Genomic DNA, 25,755 nt, shown 5'->3' on the forward strand with positions numbered 1-25,755 from the left:
ATTTATACTCACATAATTTTTGCTTTTACTGTGCATGGCCACCTTCTTCCTTGATCATCCTTATTGGTTTGTTATATTGATCTCTGTCTGTGCAGTAATCTGTGTATCTGTGGATTTATTTTTCTTACAAAATTAAGCTTCAGGTCTGCAACTTTCATGTTTCAATTCTGCTAGAAATCTTAAATATCTGAATTTATTTTTTTATGGATTATCAGTCACGGACTACAATTCTAATTCTGAGTTTATAAAAATAGCATGATGTCTGACATGAAAACCTACAATTCATAAAATATTTTTTAAAGATCTGTAGTCTATTTTATAATCTATAATTGCACTTGAAGCTAAGCACACCTGCCAGTCAAAGACTTAAATGCTTGTTTTTATTCCTATTGTGGCCAAAAATATAATGGTTTAGATGAAAGCAAACTGGACCAAATCTGCCATTTCCTCAGCTCTGACTCAGTTTAAAATAAATAAATAAAATATTGCAGGCTGTATTAAGAACAATCAAAATTTAAACTACTTCCTCACAGCCAGTGTACTGCTATGAGATGCTTAATTTGGCAAAAAAAAATCATTTTCTGCACATCCAAATACACAGGGTCTACATGACTGTAGCCCAAGCATCTTTTATAAGCTAGTAACAAGTGGGAGTAGTTGAAGGTGAAGAAATGAAACTTTTAGCAGTAGCAGAGATACAGTATGAAATACATACTTTCATTTAAGATAGTAAGATCATATTCAGAAAAAAAAAAAAGCATACTGAAAAAAGATGGCTAAAATGCAACAAAAGCTCTGGCAATGTAATGTGCAAATTTAATTCGTTCATTTGTTCAGGTGTACAGTAAAAGAAAGGATCATCACCATGCCAACCCTAGGGCAACTGCCTCATTCTTCTCAGACTGCTTTGGAAACCTGTTTCCATGAAGAAACAGCAACTCACTTTGTCATTGGAATTATTATGCCTTTACTGTATAGAAAAAGTGATTTTAGTGATCGTTCATATGACAGTCTGAGCTTTTCAAAATCAATCTTTTCTTATGAAATCAAATAACAGTTTTCCCCAGTGGGCATATTTAATTTTACCAAATCCCACATCAGTTGAAGCTTATTCCTGTCCACATACAAAGTCTAACAAAGACAGATTTCTTATTTTGTGTTCTGATTTGTGTATTGAGACCATGTCTCTCCTTTGACAAAAGAAGTGAAAGCAGAAGTAGGATGTCAGAAAATCCTTTTTTTTCCTGTTTTCTTCGTTAAATTGACTTCCCAAAATGTCCAAGCACTATAAAAGCTTAATTGTAGAGATCCAGTAAATAAAACCTGAACTAAACGGTTAATTTGTACGAAGTACTGAGAAAAAAGTATATATTTCAAAACCAACAAAACAAAGCACCTGCAAGCTCCTGTGCTTTTGTTCGTTGTATATCTGCAGAGAATATTCACATGCTGAGATGGGCTTCTGTTCTTCCTCTTGCTCAGGGAAGGACTCTCCTGCACGTGCTCCTATTTCTGGGGAAGGAAATATACCCTCCTCAAGGAATTGCCTTCCAGTGGCATACCGCAGCTGACAGTGCAGTGGGTTCCCACCTCTTCTTTTTTCCCTGCCTTCTGTACCACTGAAAAGCCCTGAGACCTGGCTGGTTGTGCAAGAGCCTGTTTTTTCCCTAGCAGAACACTAGTTCAGAAATGGAACACTGTATGGCAGAAAGAAGCATCTTTAGGTGCAATATCTCCAACAATAATAAAAACCAATAAGTAGATGCCTTCATTTGCATTTCAGATTGTATTTATTGGACCACACTGTGCTGTTGGTTTCTGTTGGGTTTCTGTAGGAAAGTAGATGGAAGGCAGTGAATACTGACTGATTTTTTTCAGTAACATCTCATTTCACAGTTTCTGAGCATGAAATCAAGCCATTACACAAAAGAAAAGATTTGATGATAAAAACCACTTAAAATAGCCTTCTATCTTATAAAAAGCGTTGTTGAAATTATTAAACTAAACCACCCAACTTTTGGCAGAACAAGCAGGGAGCCTCTCAGGTTCTGTTTCTAGCATGCACAACAACAACAAAAAAAATAAATGAGAGACCTGCTCTGCTGCTTGGATGCAGCAGTCAGTCTCTAGCACCAACACGAGGCAGAAATCACCAGGCTTGACACCCTTATGATGGGATTTAATATGAAAAGAAAGCTCTCAGGTACTCATGGTTGCTATGAAACCATTGACATTTACTGTTGGAAAGTAATTTGTCCTTAGTATAGCACTGAATTAGAAAGTAAGTAAATGGTATGCCTGCAATACTGAGGACACTAATTACTTTCGAATGAAAGATAACACTACCTGAGCAGACTACTTCACACTAGTCGTGACTGGAAAGGCTTAACGTTGCATCTGCTGTAACCTAACAGCAATACCGGCTCTAAGGTGACCACTCGAGGGCAGGAGCTCCAGGTGCAGTAAAGGTGCATCTGTGCTATTTTTCTGAAAATGAAAATCTGGTCTGTAAATGTTATTAAGTGCCAGCATGTGAATTATGCAGTAGTGAAACACAGACTCCAATTAACTTCCAGGCACCCAGCTAGATAAGATTGCTGGGTTTCAGGAATATACTTTGGGTGCACTGAAGCTCCCTTCTTCACCAGTAGGAAAGGAGCAGGTAGCAGGTAAACAAAGACAAGACGATGAGCAGATCCTTCAATTCAGCCAGGAGTGCTTCTGGGGCTGAGCTAAGGACACTTCATTCCAAGCTCACCCTAAAAACAACATCATCAACACAGAAACAGCCTTCAATAAGCATCTTTGGAACCTACCATCACTACAAACATTCCCATGATAGTATTATTTTACTTTCTTATTCCTTTATAATAAATCAATGATTTCCATTATAACCAGCAGTTCAGGCCTGTGAGTAAGGATGATTCTTTCTCCAAATTAGTTATTGGATGCTTGGGTCTCAGATCAAAATCAAGTGATAGAGGTAATTAGGATAAACAATTAGATACTAAGATTTCCTCTGAGCAACACAGCAGCAGAATGTGTTTGGGCATTAAGAACTGTGCAGTTGAAAAATATTATCGGGTCATAAATATAACAGGACAACATGAGTTTGAAAGCTTTCTTGTTTTTATATGAATAATAATATAGTACATTCTTTTGTATTTCTTTCCTTTGTGGATTGAAGTTGGTGTGTATGCTTTCACATGAATAATGCAATATAGCAAAATTGATGGCACAGTTCTTTTGTTAAAGCAGTTATGAAATGAGAAAACAAAATCTACAAGGAAAAGTTATGAAAAAAACAACATTTCACTAACAATAAAAAGATGAAGTTGCCTGGCCGTTTACATTTGTCTCTCGTGTCATGAATATTAGATCAGATTCTTTTTATTAATCCATTGATAGTTCCATAAGGCAACTCATTTTTGATAAGCTCTGTCAGGACTGCTGTAAATACAAAAAAGATTTATGAATTAATTTTCATACGTAAATGACAAAATCCTCTGGTACTTTTGAAATATCTGCCTGCAGTTAAAATAGAGATATATGTGCACGCGGGCACACGTATCAGTTTAAAATTCAGATCAGGCTGTTCCTTCAGAACATAGCTTAATGTCAACTGGCTTTTTCTGTATGAAAGAACAGTAAACTATGAAGATAATTGGTACTGAGGGCATAGTACAAGTGGAAAAAAATGGACAATCTGTGATCTGAGAAGTGTGTTGGACTAAAGGTGTCGCGTGGGATTTTTTTTTCCAAAAGCATTTTTGTTTTCAAGTATCAATGGGTCACATATATGCTAGTGTGCTATAAAAACAGACATCTTCAACTCAATGCTATTATTACTTGAATTGTGTTTATAGCTACAAGTCCCAGTCATGAACCTATTAGGCTAAAAATAGCACAAAAGCATAAGCTCTAAATTAAGTCTACATACGAAGCATACTTGGATAATTCTCCACAGCCCTGCATATCTGTGTGAAGCCAAAAGTATTACTAAGCTCCACATTTTCTGGCAGTAGTAGATCAAAAAGCTGGTTCAACCTCTCCATTTCCTTTTCTCTGCCAGTGAGACAGGGACTGCCATGGGCTTGCCAGGACGACCATAGCCATACAGCCAGCACATGCTAAAAAGGCAATGAGCTACAATGAAATTTTTCTGCATTTCCCTTGTTCCACAGTGGGGACCTACATACCAGCACATTCATGCTAACGCTACAGGAGCGCAACATCTCCCTCTTGCTCTGCAGCTGTTAGACAATTTACAAAGGAAATTCAGTATCATTCTTTGTGTTTTACAGATGGAAAAATCAAGGCACAAAAACATGTAGTGACTTGCTCTAGAAGGATAGACGGCTACTCTTTGTAACAGATCATTAGCTAATATCATACAAGTTTGCACAGTCCCTTAACATGAACCTTTCTTTGTAGGTTCTACAAAAGAAAGGCAGAATTAACCAGCTCATTGCTAGACAAATTCAGGGATGAGGTCTAGTTCTGGATTATGCTTCTTCCAGGCAGTTTACCCATACAGCACGTGGCTGTATGCTCTGTTTATGGTGTTTATAGTGTATAAAATCCCAGGAGCAGAGGCTGTAAAGTGTGGTACCACAGTATCAATTTAGTGATTAATTTATAAGAATATTAATTTATAAGAATAAAGGATTAAAAGGATTAAAATAAATATACAGTATCTTGTGAGAAGAAATAAGACAGACTGAGCTTTACAATCTGCTGTGTTCTCCTTCTTAATGATCTGGAACAAAAAGCACAAGAAGCAACTTTGCCACCTCTTCTAACCCATGGTCTGTCCCCACATTCTCTCGACAAAGACACCTGTTGTGCTGTGTAGGCTTTTGTTCTGACAGTGTTTTGACTCCTTTTTAACATACATATAACAGTATGCTTGGTATAGAGAAATCAGATTGAAGGATGTCATGGTAATGGGATTTGATTCTCAAAGGATCTTATTCCATAGTATCATTCTGAGCTTCACAAGGCTTGTGCACTAGAAAATCCAGTAATAACTGAGATTGATTTAAACTAACTTGGTCTGCACTAACTTTGGGTTTACACTTAACTAATGTAATAGATAGGTACTCTTAAATAATAACATAACACCACACACACCCTACTGAAGTTCAGAAATATTCTTGTATGTGGAGGGAAAGTAATAGATACACTTAATAAAGAAATTTCTTAAATAAGGAAGACAACATAAAAACTAATAGTTGAGATAAACATTTTCCCATTCAAATATAGTTTAGTTATACTAATGAAATTCCAGTACATTTCTTTTCTATATGAACTTGGTATTTTATATCAACTTGACTGTGTCCTGGAGCCAGACTAGAAATCTATCAATAAATGCATTTGTCATGTGCTTTTAAAATACACACCTTAAGCTTATTTGGATTACATTAATACACTACTACAGATATACAGAAATGTGTCACGTGAAGGCAGAGACGTATTGACCATCTATGCCTGAGAGCATTAAAAATAAATAAGGAAAGGAAAAGATAAGTACAGAGAAGGATTTTTGTATGTCCAAGTTCACGCAGCTTGGCAGGGAGCTGATCTGTCTGATCTGTCCTCTATTCTCCTACACAGAGAACCATATATTATCCCTTAGTACTAACAACACAAACAAGTATATCATTATGACTTCTCATTATAGTCCCAGAGGGACTTTCTGTCGACTGTGATTTCACATTCTTTTGATCTGAAATATATTAACTTACTTTCTTTTAGTTGTAAAGCATGCTTTACTGGCATTATACTGACTTCTGTTTATTTATTTACCTTATTATTCATTTACCTATGTTACTATTTTTCACGTTAGTTTGACTCATATTAACAATTTTACTGTAAAATTGTTCAAACCCATTGTACCAAACCCTTCCTGTCAAAATGTACAATTGTAGCTGGTTTTGAAAACCAGACAAGAAAATGTTCATTCAATTCAAAACACTCCATAATGCAAAAGGTATTAAAACTGGCAAAGTGTATGTTACTTTAATTACCAGGTCAAGACTGAGGCTTGCAAAAACCATAACTTCTTAACAGACATTAATACAGAAAACAACCAAGATATGCAACAAATAATGAAATATACATTAATAGATCAGTAACTTGTGTTATCAGAAAAAATGTTACAGGTTTACAAGGAAAAAAGTAAGAAATAACTAATTAAAAATCATTTAAATAAATCTTAGTTTCTTATTTTCGTAATATTGAAATATTTGGGTTAGCACTCGATCAGAATTCTAACAATGAGAAATGAAGGGTGATGGTGAAAAAAGGGGGAGAAGGAAATGATATGACAGTGAATTTCAAGAAATCAGCCACATACGTTGTTGGTGTCAATGAAACTATTTGGGCTAGCTTCTGGTTTAGTCAACCTCAGAAAGTGGCCCACCATCAACTTCAGCAGGACATTGTGACAACGTATTTCACAGGTGATTAAACCCAACATGTGCAATATCCTTAGGGGATTATATTACCTGCAAGCAATGTCTAAGAGATGGAAGAGGCAAAGTCAAATAGAGCTGGGCAGAGCAGGCATTTGTACTTAAGTAAAGAAAGTAGTTTCATTATGTGCTTTACTACGATGCTAAGAACTGTGCAAGAAGCACATAGCTGCGTTACAAAATGCATAGGTCCTGAGTTCAATGAGTTACTTAGGTTGGTGCTGAAGGAGCTCTAAAAGGAGCACAGAGATGGAAGGGGCTGAGAGTGCCAGAACACTTCTGTTAACCTATTAACTCACAGCCCCCGAGGGCTTGTTCATCATGGTGCCTATCAAAGTGTCAGTCTTCTCTATTACCTCTTCCCTCAGAAGAGGTCTGTCTATCATTGTCATGCTCTTCTAGCAGGATTATCCATCATTTTGGGTGAAGCCAAATCATTCATTTTCATGGCTGTCTCTGTTAGCAAGTCAGGAAGAAAAAAAGTGTTTTATTCAACAAAAGAAAAATGATGGAATTGCCCTCTTAATCATTTTCTTTTATTACTTAATCCAAAAGGTTGGGAGGAGGTTCTGCAGTTTATTATAGCAGCAGTCACTGACACCATTACATTTCAGGCTGTAGCAATATGTCCTGCTTTTCAGCAGCGTATAAAACTAGCCATAAACATTAACTCCAGGCAAGAGTTTGTCATACTGTACCCATGGCTCTAGCTCAGAGTGATTGATTTGATTTGTTTTTAATTAAAATTGATTCACAGCACTAATTGACTCCTATATTAGTACTGTGGTACCCCTTCCAGGTTTCCTGTTTGGACTTGAGGTAGGCTGAGAACTAGAAATCATGGTGGGTACTTCCAAACTGCAGCCTGGCTCTCCTGCAAGCTGCGTGCTGCTGGAACGAGCACGCAGAGATACCGTAAATTTTGGTAGAGGCTTTACAAATGACACTTCTGGTGAAATGTTAGGCTCAGAACAGTTAACTCTAAAGTTATGTCTTGTGGGTGGCAAGACTACATAGGACCCACTCACAAAAAAAATTGCAAAACTAAAGAAAAATAGTCATACTGTTAACCCTCACCAGCTTCAGCTATACAATAAATTGAACAGAGCAATACTAGGGTGAATCTTCTAGCAGCTTGGACAAAATTTATTTCAGCTGTCTGCTGTCCTAACATAACTTTAGTAGATATGGAATAAATAAAAGTACCAGAAGAATCTCCATATAAAAAATATATCTTTCAGAAAGATCTATTAAATAAGTCAAAAAGTCCTACCTGCAACCATTTCCATGTTAATGTCCTGTAAAAATCAGCCTCTGGCTCCTGAGAATTTACAAAGGTAAGTAGTTTTGGTAAAGCAAAATTTATGAAGTTTGCTTTTTTTTTATATTTGTGATTTATCCTCGGATTACTCCAGGTTGAATAAATCCTCATCAGCTGTTCTTTTTCTCTGAGTATCCTCATGTTGATTGCTCTAATCCCAGCAAATTGAGATCATGTTGCCATTATTCCTTCACTGACAAGCACTAGGTTTGCCTCTCCTCACCTCTACCTTGGCTATCTATTTTCACGGAAATTTTAGCAACTTAACTTTCAGATGACCTCTCCCATGTTAGATTTGGTAAAAACTAAGTGTTCAGAATTTATTAGGCATAGGTATGCAAGGAAGTTAAAACTGATTCAAAATAGTCATGGCTGAAGTACTAAAATGGGCTGACATTGCAGATAAAAAAATTAACTTATTTTAATAGGGCAGAAAATATTAGAACAGTGTGACACTGGATAAACTCATACCAAAGGCAGTCTTGTGAATGACGGGTGGCAGCATACTCTAAATCTGGGGCAAATCCCTTCTTCTAACATGGCCTGATCCAAAGACTGTTGAGATACGTGGGAATCATTCTTTTGACTTCACTGGGATTTGGATTGGACTGCTGGGGATAGAAAGAGATACTGAATAAGTCTACATTTTATTTGAGGTAAACTCTCATCACACTCCCAGCCAGCTGGGCACAAGTCAGCTCCAGAGCAGAGCCACAGTTAGTATGGCACTGAGCCCGAGCTAATAAGGCCAGCTGAAAGGCAGGGTATATTATCTCGCTCAGCACTGTACTGCTGCAGCCATAAGGCTCCTGGCCAGCTTGGCACTTCAGCAGAATAAACATCACATCTGCCTGGCAAAGTGCTCCAACATCTGCCTGAAAGATCCCACATAAATACACCCATTGCTGAACAGTAATGGTCATGGCATATTCCTTATGAAATAAAGTGTGGCTGCACTACAAAAACCGCTAAATATTTATACAGAACTAGAGCTCAAGAAATAATTGCTTGGCTAATTCTTCATAGTCTGGAAATGCCTTATTACTCTACAGTATCAATTGCTCAAGTATTACTAAAGAAGACACTTCAGAAACTTTGAGTGTCTTCTCACGATCACACTTCCAAAAGCCGTATTTGTCAGAGATGACCATAGGTGGTTTTAGGATAATTGTGCTAACCTAATAAAATCATGTCAGATTCCATAGAATCCATGAAAATCAACCAGCACATTTAAAAAACAGAATTAGGATCTTTGGGACTGATACTTGCACTTTCACCTTTACAGGTTCCCTCCCTCACCCAGGAATACATATAATTCAGTCTGACAGACATTCATTCTATAGCCTTATTAAAGTATCCCTAACGATTCTTACCGTGAAGGAGCTGATTATACAGGCTGTAATCTCTGAGTCCCAGTCCCTTCACATTCCTTTCAGTAGATAGTAAAGAGGTTCCTTCTTCTACAGATATTCACTGGTACCCAAAGGGATCTATCCTATGCATTTGAACCCTGGGTCACCTGCATTCCAGCACTACATATTTTCCAGAAGAACCACCAGCAGTTTCTGTCTTGCTTCTGGAATAGACTTTTATTTTCTATTGCTCTATCAATTGCAAATTTTTGTCTTGGTAATTGTATATTTAAACATTACAATGCTAATCCAGACCAGTTCTTAATTTTTCTCTACAGTGCGTATGGTCTTCCAATACAAATTCGGTTAAAGCATTCTGAGCAAGTGCACACCTTCTAAAGAATCCCTAAATTTTAAGGAGTCTACCGTGGAGTTAGTTCTCCACAATCTGCCCTTTGCTAAAAATTACTATTATTTTTCATAGATTACTGAAACATTTGGAATGGTTTCAGTCTGTCAAAATTCCTTATACTTTCATTACTTTTTTCCTTATGCTTTCATTACTTTTACCCAGGTAGACCTCAGTAGTATCTACACAGGAAAAAGCTCACTAAATTCATTATCTAATTTTGATAGTAGAATGTTGATCTCAGAGTTTGCACTGGTTTTGTCTACCATGACCAAATAGAGTTTATCACCAGGGACTGCAAATATTCAAGGAATTTAAGCCCTGAACAATAGCAACAAAAGTCTGATCTATTTTAAAAACTTTGTTTTTCCCTGCATAGCAGTACAGTATATCTAAAGGAGATGGAACCTGATAAAGATGTAGTTTGAGGACACTGAGGCAAAGCAGCACAGAAGTTAACTGAACACACCTGCATTCACTCAACATATGGACCACACCCCTGACAGCAGCAGAAAGTGAAGATTCACCTAAATTTTCCAAAATTGTTGCCAATCCTAGAAAAGTGTAATTCCCAGCTCCAACTTCGGGTTGACAATCTGAGAAATAGGATTCTACTTCAGGGTACTAGGATCTGATCTGCTATTAGGTAACTTATTAAAGAAAGTCAGAAGAGTAGTAATTTGTGCTCACTCATACGACAAAAGGCAGAAACAGCATGATGCTACGTGAATTGTTAGAGCCCACACCCAGTCAGTTGTGGTGTCTGCATGTAGGATTTTCCCACGCTTCAGGTTCCAACATCTGCACTCTCAGGGACAGCCCAGTTTATCCATAATTACCCTACATGTATGGCATGCACAACAAAATCCATTTTGCTCTTGAGCTTTAGCCTCACAAGGAAATACAGCAGTTCTTTTAGGAATACCATTTTCAATTTGTCTTGCCAGTGAAGTAGTAGATGTTGGACTGCAGCTGGGATAAATGTTAGGAAATTCATCTTGGACATTTTTGTAAGAGAGATCTCATGAGAGATTCGGTTCTCTTTAAAAGGAAAAAAAAATCTTTAGAAAAGCTGCTTTGAGCCAGGGGCATATATTAGCCCTCACATTTGGAAGACACTAATTCTACCCTGCAGCATTATGATTCTCCAGCACCTGAGAAAATCAACTGCTCATCAGAAAGGAATTCCCATCTGCAGCCGTAGCAGGATTGAGAAGTTTAAACAAGGATTTACCAGCCACATGTCTCATGCATAAGATCCCAGATGGAACAGTTCCTACCAAATATAGGTGTTCTGCTACAGAGAAAAGTAGCAAACAAAACCAAAACAAAAAAAAAACTGATGCAGGGTCTAATTTTCTGGACTAATTCAGTGGTTTCCATAACCCATGGAAAAAAAGATTCATTACAAGAATAGCCTTACAAGTTACTCTCTCTAAAATAAAACTTTTTTTTTTTTTTTTTTTTTTTAAACTACAGATCATAAAAATGGGAGATATATTCATTATTTCCTCTTCTGAAACCACAATTTAGTGTGAGAGCAGGGATGAATATGGCCAGAGGGGACTACCTAATTTAAATCATAGTCAAAAGAAATCAAGGCTTCCCCTACGTAGACATCATCCTCAGTGATGCCCCTTATTCTAAATGCATATTCAGTCAAGTTTGTGAACAACAGACAGCTGAACAAGCAAATGTTTTCTTTAATTTTAAGTACAAACTCAGAACTACATTGCCAGAAATTTTATAAAAATTAGAGACACTGAACACCAATGAAGCATATTTTTTTGCCTTTTTTGAACAGACCTAATGAAGGGAACAAAACTTTTATTTTACAAATATGCTTAAAACTGAGTTTCCCTCCTGGGTGTGAACCAAAAAATCATGAGAGTTGATCCCCTCTCTCACCACCATTTCACCCCATACCTCAGAAATGATTAAAAATGGAAATCAGAGGAAACATTATTCTGAACCATAAGCCTCACTCTTTTATACCCTGCCCTAGACAATGCGGAGCTTTGTATATGCCCCATTTTCAGGTCTGATAAAACATATAGCCCTTCTAGATCTGATATCCTCATGAACAGGTATCAGAGAGGGAGAAGGAAAATGTGTTCTCCAGCCCAATATGTGTTTATCAGCCCAATAACCAGATAATACAGCACCAGCACAAGTAAATTTCTAGTGTTTTTTTTTTTCCTAGTGTTATTGTAAATATGAGTAACAATTATTGAGTTGGTTTCAAGGAGTTTATAAAAGCACAAGGAGAACAATTAGATCCCTGATCCGACACACAGGGTGCAGTATCAGTACAAGCTGATTGCTGCACACCTGAGCAACCACGCTCCCATCTTTGAAAAATTACCCATCTCCATGCAGAAAGCACAGTTAACAGCCATGCTGACAACAGGGGCTGGAAAAGTATACTCAGTGACACTCCCCTGGGCAGACTGTGGAAAAATCTCTATAAAAATTAAGGGAGGGGGAAGACCTCTGTGAGAACTGTGCTCCTACAGCTGCTCCAAAGCAAATCAAAGCTCTCGCTGCCTTCAAGGAAGATTTGCTTTTCTGTTTCAAAGTTCCTCTGTTCCAGTCTCAAATGCTCACAGTTCTTTGCAGAAGGCTCTAAAGCATTGTCGTTTTTGAAGTGAAAATATAAGGCTCTACATTAAATAATTTTCTTCCAGAACCCCATCTTAGCACGGTCTTTTCCTCTTCATTGTCACATTCTATTTTCTTCTTAGTAGCATCTGTTTCTATTTCTTTTACCCTCCTTTAAATTATTTTATTTCAGTATTGTTTCTACGTAGTAAACCTAGATATATTTTACTGTCATTCATTTTTACTGCATCATATAACACCCCATGAAATCATTTTATACAACACTTAGGTATAGCTACACATAATACTTAGATTACATTCATTTTCCCTCTCATCTTGTATTCTGCCTTCAACACTGCAATGCACGGTGATTGTCAATGGGAGGATTTCCAGTGACTTAGCTAAGTTGGATAATGCCCTTTACTGCTGAGCATGTGTTTTGCTTTCGTATTTTATTTAACTCTACAGAATGTCATCAAAAATAACCAACCAACCAAAACCCAGCCCTCTATTCTCTAAGCCAGGTGTAATTTCTCTTTTTAAAAAGAGATTTACATTCTTTGTTGTTAATGTTGTACTGATGGCGTGGGAGGATTAAAAAAATAGCCTCCCTTCCTCCCGCTTTTTCTTTTTTTTCTTAAATAGAAATAATTGTAAATTTATGTCATTTTTCAAGTAACATCCTAAAACAGCAGATTCTGAGAACCACCTAGTTACTTCATGTTGCAATAGTTCTTTTTTTTTTTTGGAGACCTCCAATCCAATAATCATTGACAAACAAGCCCTGATCTTTTGATCACTCTATAATGCATAACTATAGAAGAATTTGTATCTTATGCACTGATGGGTGTGTGTGCATGCACTGATATATTTATATGCACACCCATTTATACATTCATATTCTAGTCTCACACAGATTTCAACTTTTTATTCTGTGCTATTACTTCTTTTCACACGTTCAACAAAATAAAAAAAAAAAGACAACAGTTTGCAGGAAAAGGAGGAGGTGCAAGTAACTACAGTAATCACCTATCTTGGGACCAGCACTTTAACAAATAAAAAAGTAGAGTTTTTTCAGACATCTCCACTACTAAAAGTATGACTTAGAACTCAGAACATTTTCTAGCTGTCAGAGTTCAACCTGTTATTTTCTGCTGTGCAGATTTTTTCTGTCAGCCTCCCAGTGTGCTTTTCAGAGGGCTACTAGAGGAAGGTATGCTGGGAGGTAAGACACAATGAATTTTTTTTTTATATAATTCTAAAAAAAACCAAACCACCTTACCTTAAGAAACAATTAATTGCCTCCTTCTCAAATACACTTGAAAATTAAGTGCATTTGTGCCAACAATACTCTAAAATTGTGAGGTCACCATGAGACCTTGGAGTTGGACTTGATGATCCTTGTAGGTCCCTTTCAACTCAGATATTCTATGATTCTGTGAGAACCAGATTCATGGATGTGATTCATGAAGACTCACACAGATCTTGGTATTTAAACTTTTTTTGGATATGACAAGCCAGTTGTGAATATGTTCTGCGCCTTTCACAACACTTTGCTCTGGGAGGGGCAAGAGGCAGCTAGGCTCTGGGCACGCTTAGGCTTTTTGTTTCTTGAAACAGATGCCTCTAGACATAAAAGAGATCATTTTCTGCCTTGTAATCATGCAGGGCCAGTACCATTAGTACTCTTCTACTTCAAGGACTACCAGTGAAAACAGCTAGACCATTTTGAAATCAGGACACTAGTGTGTCCTGTGTATCCACTGTGATTTAGACTACAAACTAAATACTAAAGACTGTGAAGGTGAAAAGTAGTGTTTAAAAAAAAAAATAAAATCAGAACCGTGAACAGATAAAAAGTAGGCAACTTTATTTCAGATAATAACCCCATTCCTTCATTAACCTTTATTCTTTTTTATTAGGAGTCCTGGCACCATGACTCTGAGCTGAGCCCAGCAGGCTGCCCAGGCAATGACATTTCAGAGACTGGCAAAGCAGCACAGTCCATGTCAGTTTAACACTATCTTGAGGTTTTGTCACTCACAGTGGGAAGAAAGCTGGCCAGTTCCTTTTGTACTTCTGAGAGGAAGCTGAACAAAAAACAGAGGGGGGTGGGGAGGGAATTGATAACTTGATTACAAAGAGAAAACAGACTGAAAAATATTTCATTGACATTTCAATAATCTGGGAAGAAGAGACTGCATTTTATGCAAAATATTACATTATATATTTTCTCTCTAATCAACAGAGACAATAAGGAGACTATAGAAAATTAAATTTGAGTTCTTGGATACTACTTCATCCTCTTTATAAAGAACGTTAGACAAAGACTGATAGGTTCTTATAGCCACAGATAAGCATAGGGCAGGAAAAGACCTGAAGAATTCTTTCAGTCTATCCCTTTGTCCCATAACGAGATTAAGCACTAGGTGCAATTCCTTACTCGTCTGTCTCTTTAATGGCTGGTTCTCCCCAGTGAATTTACCACCCAGAATAATCAATTGCCTTTAAAGATTGTACGCCAAACTACCAAGATCTTTATATTCAACAGAAGACAAATGTTCTAGCAGACGACTTCAAGGAGATTAAATACGTCATCTTTGGTTTGGGGTTTTGACTGTTCTGATAGAAATAACTCTATAGTAATAAATACTGCATTTATGTTTCAGAAGCAAGAAGTGAATCCCAAATAAGAATCGCATACTACGGACAGGAGATAATTCCTGGTGCTTGCAGTTTACAGTCGGGACTTGGGAGACAAAGGCTGAGTGAAAAATAGGAGTACCATTCTTCAGAGGACTTGTCTCAGGTACACAAATCTAGCAACCTCACATAGACAAACAAGAAAACTGGCAAAATCAGGAATTCAATTCAGACCTTATCAAGTTCCAGGACAGCTGCTTCATTAATACCAGTTTATAGATGAATAGTAAAAAGACCCATGTAGGGATGTTTTCTATAAATATTGAATGAGACCTATTACGGCTCTGGATGTATAAAGCCAAGGTATGGTGCCTGCTGTCTGCAACATGAAAAATGCTTATTATATTTAAAAATATTAAGAATATTAAGTTAATTCAGAACTCCATTATGTCATATAATCTTACTACAGCAAAAAGAGGAAGAAAGAAAAAGAACAATTATTCAGTCAAGTCCAGCAATGCAATAGAAACATTTCTCTCCCTGAGGGCTCTATTTAAAGTTCACCAGGTTTTGCTTGGGGAAGACAAAGAGTATGTGATGATGAAGTCATGGTGGAAGACTGTCAAAAGTAAGATTAAAATGAAAATGTTTAAAAGATAATATCTATTATCTATATGCTTTTAGATCAAAAATCATCTTAACAGAGAAGATTTCAATGTTGAATTTAAAGTCATTCATACAATACATCACTGGAAGACTGAGTAGCAGCTATCTTATTTTCCAAACATATTTGCAATATGAATGGAGCTGCTGAATTAAAGTAAAATTATAGCGTTTAACAGAATTGTGTTGCATTGCACATTTTCATTATAAATGATAGTCCAGTAATATGGCTGTTTTCCCCCATGTTTCTATAACTGAACTGCTTAGCAGACATGAGTTAAGCTCAGTTCTTTTGATTAGCAAAAGCCATTGCCTCCAGTGTTAACTAATTGCTTTCTTGTAATGCTGAGAAGGAAGCATAACTTTGTGTGTAAGTGTTCGAGCTTAATTAATGCTCCAAGTAAATTTTCAGAATGTTTTCAGAAATGCTGTGGAAATAAGGTATTACCTGTATATAGAAGTTACAAATTCAATATATTAGGGGTGGCTTGGACCTCAAAGATTTCTGCAACACTGCTGACCCAGAACACAGTGAATCCATGAAAAGATTTTCTGCCTGAGGCCAGACTCAAATAAATAAATAAAATCCACAAGCAATGAGACAAAATATGGGCTAAAACTTCTGAAAGGGAATCTTAGTGAAGTGTTAAATTTGTATCTGTTACATAGGTGCTATTTTCCAAAGATTTTCAGCAACTGCTGAATGATAGCTGTGACAAGCCTATTAATAAGATAAACAGATATGTCCTTAACTGTTCTGGTAGTGAGCACAATTAACTGTCTTGAGAAAAGGAAAGAATTGCTGCTTTTATAACACTGTTTATTAAACCTTGGTTGACGCCTTGAAAATCCCTGGCTGGTATGTTGACCAAATGAAAGGGATTTAGTCTGCATTTAATATGCTAGAAATGGAGAAGGGTAACATTAAATTATTTTCATTTCTTATTTATTTCCCATTACATTTTGAAAGGAATCTTGTGCTATGTGAAAAATAATAACATCTAAGGTTACATGGGAACTGGGGGTTCTGACAGCAAGCACTGCCAGGCTGCAACTTCTCAATGTGCACCACAGCTACCACTGCTTCAGTGCAAGATCCAATACTGCATGAGTCTCTGCTGCACCTTAATTTTTCAGGGGACACATTCTACATGTGAACCACAAACATGTTTAAATAGCCAGGTCCCAATTCTGGGCAGCCCAAGAACCAAGTCATTTTAGCGTGCTGCAGTCTGCACCTAGTTAATCTAGATGCAACATGGCAGACAGTCTGAAATTGTGCTGAGCATAGAGAATAGCCTGTCAGGTCCACTGAATCTCAACCAGGATACATAAAGTCAGAGGGCAGAGTTAACCATAAGATTTTTCCACTGCTTTTTCCATACATAAGAAAGGAGAGAAAAAATGAATATATTACCTCTTTGGTTGAAAGGCTTATATGCCAGTATTAGATGGAATTGTTCTTTCAGTGATTTTAATCTACTTGAAAGAGAAAAGCACTTGCTCATTCCAGACTCTTTAAGCTTCTTATTTTCTCTTATTCTTCAAAGGACGTTTATTGTTAAGGTTTATTTCTGGTTCACCAATCATTTTCCTTGCACTAGAAAGGATGACTGCACTACTATAGATGAAGAGAAATCCATTATCCTTCTGAGAAAAATTTTTCTCCTATCTTCTTCAAAATTCAGAGATGGAAATACAGAACTACGGTTCCCGAGGAACATTTGACTGTCAAGGAAGAGCCATGTCCCTCAGTTGTCCTGAACATGCCAAGTACAACTCCATTTTCCAAGCTGACAGACAAATTACAGCGTCCCAGGAGCCATATTGTGATAACACCACCTCCTTTGTTCCTCTGGACCAAGCATGACACACTACATACCAGCAAACTGCTGTACCAATAAGCCCAAAAAGGCTGCCACAAGACACTTTATCCTATTAGGCTCTTGCTGTGCTTAACACCAACTTTCAAGGAGACCATAACTATCTTATTACTTCGTTACACTACCCTAATTTATTTTTATTATATTTTTCCTGCTTGTACTAGATCACAGCTCCTCTAGGATGAACACCACCTTCTCACTCCTGTCTCTGCAGGACAGAAGCTGGCCCCCAGTGAAGACCCCGGGCTATGAAACTCCAAGCAGTGGCATATTTTTAGGGATGAGTGATTTAGAAAAGGGAGCAGTTTCCATATAAATGAACAATTGATGGCTAATGCAGGGAGAAAAGCCTGTAAATAGATGGTACTTGAGAGGAAGCCACATGAAGTACCAGAACCAGCACACAGACCCTGACCCAAACTCTTGTGGCATTGACAATAAAAATTCCTGTCATCACGAGAGCTGTGGACAAAGAGTATGGAAGACATATCTGGATTAAATAAGGCCACACAAACCCTTAGAAACATTTCTTACAGAAGGAAAGAAACAAAACAAAAAAAAATAATTAACAATCGCTTATAACATTTATAAAGAGAGCCCACATACATTGGCACGTTTCTTTCTTCTGGTCTTTGACACTTTACCAAGTATTGCCTTTCACACAACAATAAATGCCCCCTGTATACATATAAAAATCACTGAAATCATTACAAGAATCTTTAAATAGACTGAAACCTCTGCTGAGCCGTTAAGGCCGAAATAACAATGGAAATTCGTACTTTTGCTAGACAAAGCAAACCATCCGTTTGTAGGAAAAGGGTCCTTCATTTTATAAGAAGGGAGGACAATGAGAAAATGCAACATGTGTGAGGGTCCCAAATAAGTGCACAGGATGTGGTTAGCCCCATTTGAACACAAAACACTACTTAGCAGTGCAGTACAGAGGGTTTTTTCTCAATTTAAAACTACAAGACAAAGAGGCTGAATTGTAAGAGTTCACAATGACAATACACATGATCTTCACAACAGAACAAATAGAAGAGCACTAATAAATATTCCAACCACTACAAAAAGCAAAATGCAGTCTGGAAAGATGAATGTTCCATAACTATTTTTGTGTAATTTTTAACCGGGTTGCCCAAATCACCTTTTCCTCCCAACTCCCTGCCAGGGGGTGGGAGGTTGTACTGAAATTCAGAAACCAGGGTGTTGGTTGCTTTCATTTCTCTTGTTTTCCAGACTTGTCTACTACTATAAATATTTCACGGTTAGCTTTGAACAAACCTCTCTCCTACCTGCAGACCAGTTTTACCAGCCAGAGTTCTGCAAATTCTTCCCCAACACATGTTTTTTTTGGGGGGAGGGCAGGACGGAGGAAGGTACTAATACTGAAGGCTTGTGTATCACAGATTTCTAAGAGAAAGTTGAACATATTTGGTCCCCTGTGTTGCACCATCTGACTGGTAGGTAGAGGCCAGCTGTGACAGTTTTCAAATGACATCTGCCTGTTCCCTATTGCTGACAGGGCTAGGGGTCTGTTCTGCCTTTTCAAGGCACACTGCCTCAGTTCCTCCAGCCTACTCCTCTCTCATTGCCTGCACTTTGTGTTTGAGCTATTGAGCCAAGTAAGTGCTGTTCTGCCATTTGTAAATACTCTTGAAAACATCCAATCTGCAGCAGGAGCAAGGCATTTACCTGTCTTCATCTTGTGTGGGACAGTCTCCAAGCTGACAGACGGTGCCGTCTCATCCATCTGCTCTGTCAACAGCTCTGGGGAGGACGGTGCATGGATGGGGTACTTCAGCCCATTAATCAGCCAGCAAAAAGCTGCACCAATTTATTTATTGCTTTAAGCAACACCGAGATAGACTTGAGGTTTCTCTAAATGATACCCCATGAAAATAACAAACGCGTCACACAGCCAATAGGAACCCTTTGGAGCACTTGTCATGCAGGACTGTATGACCCAGCTGTTTATGCACTAACAATCTATGCGTTTCTACTGTGAACACAACATCAATCTCTTTATGGTGCACAAAAGAGACTCCTTTGGTGCATCTACAGATTCAGTTACAGTTTACCTCTATGTTTTCCCAGAGATGCACGAGGCACAAATGATAGATTTTGCTTCCTTTGCACAAGGAGTATCAGCTGACAAAGAAACCTCTGTTTCTAGAAAGATTCCTGCAGACAAAAACCTACTACAAAAAACACATTTTGTGGAAACTTTCCAATCTGTGCTCAAGGAGGCAGAGTACTTTGCCACGTGAAAACAATACTACAATTTCAGTATACATTTGTAGATATGTGTGTATATATATATACATACACACATATATCAAGGTGTGATATCCCAAAGCCCTTGAGTTTGGAGCTCCTATTCCATTGAAGAAATAAACCCTATACACAAACCAATGAACCTTTAGTGAATGTGCATCCTCTACCTTGCTTATAAAGGTGTTCTTGATAATGCAGTTGCCAAAATGCGGTATATTACGGGTGATGCAGGTTTCAGCTATTTCAAAATCCAAAGACAATGCTTGTGCCATCCAAACTACCTTTGGTATTTATGGAAATCCAACAGCAAGCACTCCATTAGAAAGGAAGGGGAAGATAAATGTACTGTTTTGGATTCTGAAAGAAAAATGGTTATTTATGTAAATTTGCACCACAGTTATTTTTATATATTATCATATACTTGTCCCATATTTACAGCAACTTGCTCCCTTTAGAGATTTCACTAATTGAGTTCTTCCTGTAAAATATACCTTTCATTATTGTTTTTTTTTTTTTTTTTGCTAGCTCTAAAATAAGTGAATGAATGAATGACAGAGGAATATGTTTACATTGGTAGAATACACTTTGTTAATTTCCACAAAGCAGCCATTTATAGTGCTAGCAGAGACTAAATAATTTAGATGGAAGGATGGAGAGTGCTTACACCTGCTGTAACTCATTTCCAAGTAAGCTTCATTCTAGAAGCTGTTTTTCTTCCCAGGGAAATGAGTATCCTACCACAATACCAGGTCGTTTTTCTTGTTTCAACTGGAATGTTTACAAATTATTAGTTATAAATACAAAGTGTAAGTTAAAAAGAAATGCATTCTGTGCATATTACTGTAGGAGCCAAGGAAATTCAACAACTCAGATTATATTCAACACGGAGACACAAAATATTTCAGCAAATACTTACAGCTTCCAGTATATAAAATCGTCCTCATCTCAAAACCATCCACTCCAAACAGAGACAGTGCAATAGGATAAGCTACACCTCAATACTGTTAAGTACGAGGCAAATGCTCTTGCAGAGCCACATTTCAGAACAGCAGCAGTAATAATTCTGTATTTTACAGGCATGCACAACCTCGGAAGGTCTTTTCCAGACCCATTTCCCTTACTGTCACAAAGGACCATACTAGATGCAATCTAGCTAGAGGTATCTGCTATACAGAGTGAAAAGACCCAGATGGGCTTCAGCCCATCATTTACTGAGACATTTCTATCCTTTGAGAAGAGGAACAAGACAACAGATGCTCGCTTGGAGGAAGAAAATGCAACTGTTATGGAAAGTGAATAAAGGCAGAGATTGTACCTTTGGTAAGAAAATCCCCAGCATGTGACTACTAGTAATAGAAACCACCACAATGAAAGATAGTAGAACCTAAACTGTGCAAATTCAGATTAAACTTTTACAAATATTAAACAAAGACCATAATTATTAGAAAACACAATCTGTGGATATGTGTGACCCTATTTTCAGTTTCTGAGACCTTTTTGAATTACATGTTACTACTGATGAATGAAGTTAGAAGCTCTAGATCTCTGTTTAGCTTTTGGGAGAACTTCCAGGAATGAAAAGGGAAGCTTATGTGAAGGAGAGGGGAGACGGGAAGGGGGGACTTTTTAAAGCCGGCCTGGCTTATCTTCTCCTAAAAGATATAAGGCACGAAAGACTGCAAGCAAATATGGGGTGATGTCCTGTGACCTCCAGTACACAGGAGGTCTGGCTGACCTGCCCTAACAGTCTTTTCTGGTTTTAATATCTATGTATGTATGAATTTACCAATTTACCAGCAGCAATAACTCGCCTTTAAAAATTCTCCATGGAACGATTTAATTAGTTTGGTCTTACAGCTTGTCTAAAACGCTTCTGATAGCACAGCATACACTAAAGCAATGTTCTGAATGCCTAAAAATATAAAATCTAATTATGGTAGCTGTGCAATTGGAGTAATGAGAAGCGAATATGACTGATAAGAAGTGAGACGGCAGGCTAACAAGCTGAACCGCTGTAGTTCAAAGGACTAACGGAGGTCTAGACGAAACACCTTAGTATTGCTTGGAGGAAGATATGTGGACTGGGAAATATGAACTTACACCATTAAAAGAGATATGGTATGAACTGAATACATGAGAATGATAATTATTATAGCAAGTGTTTAATATGTGGCTAAAATAACCAGGAAGAATGTGCAAAACTGAAGATGACTGAAGAGAAATATACCTGATGTAGTGAATAAGAAATTAGCTGCTGTAAATAAGAGAAAGCTTTAACTCCTGTTCTGCAGGTTTGTGCTGCTGGGCAGTCAGACCCCACTGAACGCTACATGTGACTATTGCCCAGTGTTTGTTCTCTCCAAGTAGTTATTATTCTGCCTGAGCAATTGCACTTGCAATGCCCTGAGTGGCATGTGATACAAGGGCCACCAGCGTCTAAGACAGGCAAGGAAAGAAGTCAAAGTAGAAACCCTCCAGGCATGAATGGGAAAGAGCAACAGGGGAACGCAACCGATGATTTTGTCTTCCTTGACTTCCAGACACTCTCAAATCAGCTAGAACATCCACAGTGGCAACACGCTCCCCTCTAGACTAGGTCAGTATCTGACGTGACCCTTTGCTAATGTGCTGTGCACAAGTCCTTGCCACCAACTGAGACCATTTCCTGGTGAAATACTAATGCATTTTCTGTGTTCCACTGGGCTTCCCCAAGACTGCTAATTACTGAACAAGTTATACTGTGAGAAGCAAGGAAGTCATAACTGTTAACAACGTGGTTCTGCTGCAAACCAAAGTTGCTCTGGAACAAAGCAGTGCTAAACTATACAGAAGAAGGCAACAGCACAAAGTTCCCACCATACTGCTTCAACCAGCAAATCGCATCAATTAGTATGTGACTGCATGCCTGGGCCTAAGCAAGGCACCCCAAAGCTTTATGCTCTCCCACCCTGTCATTATTTCTGTAGGGCTACAATGCGTAAGCAAGGGGAACTCTTTTCTACGTACATGCAACCTAGGGATGGAGAAGTTAAATGTGAATGAGCTTGATGACCTTTTCTTTGCTCAATTTCTTCAGGTTGCATTAACAAATTTTTCCTATTTATACTGGCCTCCTTCAGCATTCCTCACAAGTTATGAAATCTTTAATAAATAGTCCGTGTGTGTGAATAGATATATATTTAATTTTCAGGTAGGAATGCTGAGGAACTTAACCTTACTGAGTATCAAAGCTGAAGAGCGAGTCCTATTTAGTGGTATTCACTAACTTACTTTCTTACCCTGCTGCCTCCACACTAGTATTTTTAGCTCAGTGATGATTTCCAATCTGTCTAAGCTGTCATCCAAGACATGGGGAATACCAGAACGTGAACATTTTGATTTGACAGTACCACAGACTGTTTTTTTAAAAATAACCAAGGAAAGACTTTACAGCATTGTTTGAAAATATTAAATTTCCATAGGGGTCAATAGAGGTGCTTCTCATATGCAATTTATTCACTAACAGGTTTCATGGGTTTTATGAGACTATTCACCTTCCTGGTTAATAGAAAATCTGTACTTGCCATGGCAACCCCTATATCAGATGGCTGTACAGTAGCACTCTTGAAATATACCATAGATTTATGCAGTCTTCATAATCAGTCTGGTCATAAGTGTCACAGTAAGTTGTCATTAAACTTTCCCCTCTAGCACATCTAGTAGCTGTTTGATCCTTTGTGCTTCTCCGTCAGACTGTTCCCCATGCACAGCTGCAGAGTTCTGCATTTCGGCCCTGCATGCAGTCCTTTCTCACATCTGTCCCCTGCTGGGTGTATAAATCAGCAGTGATACAGCATATGTAATGGGTGATCTAAAGATACCAGGCAGCTTCACACACACCTACTGGTGATAGCAGCAACGAGCACTTTAAGAGAATGTTGATGAGCAAGTGGAAGGCAGGATGGAAAAATGGGCAAATCTGGAAGATTACTAGCAGGCTAAATTATTTGTCTGTGTTCCTCATGCGACTCTTGGATTTCATTTCCCTTTTGCTAGGTGACAGTGAGAGACGCTACCTCTGTGAATGTGTCAGATCTCTCCCATACCAGCAGCGTTTGGAATGAATGCCTGGCACACGGTGAGTTGAAAAGACATGGCGGAAGCCCCATGTCACCAACTTCTGCCACGAGACTTTCAGTAGGTTGTACTAATTCTTACTGCCTTGCACCTTGCATTAGTTACCTGCATCTGTGCAATGTGGGTGTAAAACGCTATCACATAAAAATGAGAAAAAACACCAACAGAATGGGACATACTGGGACTACAGAACAAACGCGTTTTTTGTAAGATAGAAAAAGCAATGCACCCAGCTGGAGGTGACAGCTTGGTAAGGGTGAAAGTTAAATTCAGTACAAAGGAAGGTGACAAAATATTTAAAGTAATCTGAATGACTAGGAGCTCAGTGAGTAGTTTATGAAATTCATACAGGGAAAAAATCTACGGAGATGAGACTGGAGCAAAACACACAGAAAAAGAATATACTCTATAAGAAGAGCATATGTTGCAAAACACTGACTAAGATCAGGAGGTTATGGTGGGTAGCACCATAAAGCCTTCCAACCGGTACATAGCAGAAGTAAAACAGATTTCATTTGCATAACTGGGGTAATGACTAAATGTCTAGACTACTAGACGTGTATAAGCTATCTGCAAACTCTCATCTAAAATGTTAGATTCATTGCATCTGATTCTCTTCTACATTATTTTAAATTTACAGCAGTGTAATATTATTGATTGCAGCACAATTACACTGGAGCCGAGCCAGGGTAATTCGGGAGAGAAACAGGCTCATTGTTTGCACAGTACCCTTTGTAGAGAAAATTCTTAAAGCTAGACTAGTGTACCATGACTTTATATGAAGTAGTAGAAAGATGACTAAATATGCAAAATTTTAAATATCTTTTACTATATTTAAACTAGTAATAGTGAAACCACCCCAAGTTGACAACATTGAAAAGAAAGACAGTTTTAATGACCAAAAAAAACCCCAAAACAACAAAAAAACCACACAAAATTCCCAGCTGCAGAGCCTTGTCTTTGTTTGGATCTTATAATTTAAGGAATCATTTTCTAAAATTGCCTCTTGTACAGTAAAATGACAATGATTATGCTCACTATCTTCCAACCTCCTGCTGTGCAAGACATTCACTCAGTGGGCCCGGGATACAAAAGTAGCTGCTTTACAAATAATAACACAGTTTAACTATCATTTAATAGCTTCAAAAACATCATAGTAGTTACGAATCCTTTGGAACGAAGACAACTAATTTCAACATCTCGGTTGTTGTCATGTTTAATCACTTTCTAATGCTGGTGGCTGTTTTGGTTTGTTTCTTTGCTTTTAATTGCTGGAAATATTTAATTCCTAGTTCAAACAACTTAATTTCACAGATTTTTAGATTAATCAGTGATCACTTGAGGGAAAAAACTGATTGAAGTTCATCAGGATGTAGCGTGGAGAATCGATGTAATATTGCAGAAAAGTGTTTTGATTCTACCACCTTCCTGAACGATGTGGCTGCAGACTTCACACTGTAAGGTAGCACTGCGAGAGCTTGCTCAGTACATGACTTTCAGGGATTCCTTGTTTAATCTACAGAGCTGATCTTCACTGCCAGAACTAACTGCATGTCAGCTCCAGGGCTGGTATGCTTAAAGGAATGAGACGATGACTCCCTCACTACAGCAAAAGACATCTACTGGCTTGAACGTTTCACTTACACACCAGGGAAATTCACCTGACCATCTCCGCCGAGTGCCTTGTGCAGTAAGGTCTACTTTTGTAAATATAATAACAACATATGCTTAAATTCTTTTGTTGAAGAAATTCTGAAAAACTTGGTAGAAAGAATTCAAAATCAGAAAGGTAATGTGAACTACTTCAGAGGAAAAAAAAAAAGGAAAAAAAATCTGTCCTATCTTGTTCTGTTTTTCACCCAGAATTTCCACTTGCACGCAAAGCTCCTTGATGGTAATGCTAGGACTGCTGATGGTGTGAGATGCAGTCTCACAGTGGTCTGTGGTATCCGACCTGCCCAGGCACCCTGCAGCAGCACAGGGTACAGGCGGCTGCAGATCTTCCTGCACTGAA

General features: G+C 38.0%; 1 long non-coding RNA gene across 1 annotated transcript in view; it reads right to left on the minus strand.

Annotated features, from left to right (window-relative positions):
* Nucleotides 1-7,755: 7,755 nt before the first annotated feature.
* LOC136791425 (uncharacterized) overlaps nt 7,756-25,755 on the minus strand; it is a 97,326-nt gene continuing 79,326 nt past the window's right edge. Inside the window, exon 4 of the long non-coding RNA XR_010833446.1 lies at nt 7,756-8,408. This is a non-coding gene — a long non-coding RNA (uncharacterized lncRNA). The remainder of the gene's footprint in view (nt 8,409-25,755) is intronic.

This window comes from Anser cygnoides, chromosome 9 (assembly GCF_040182565.1).
Source record: "Anser cygnoides isolate HZ-2024a breed goose chromosome 9, Taihu_goose_T2T_genome, whole genome shotgun sequence".
Classification (NCBI taxonomy): domain Eukaryota; kingdom Metazoa; phylum Chordata; class Aves; order Anseriformes; family Anatidae; genus Anser; species Anser cygnoides.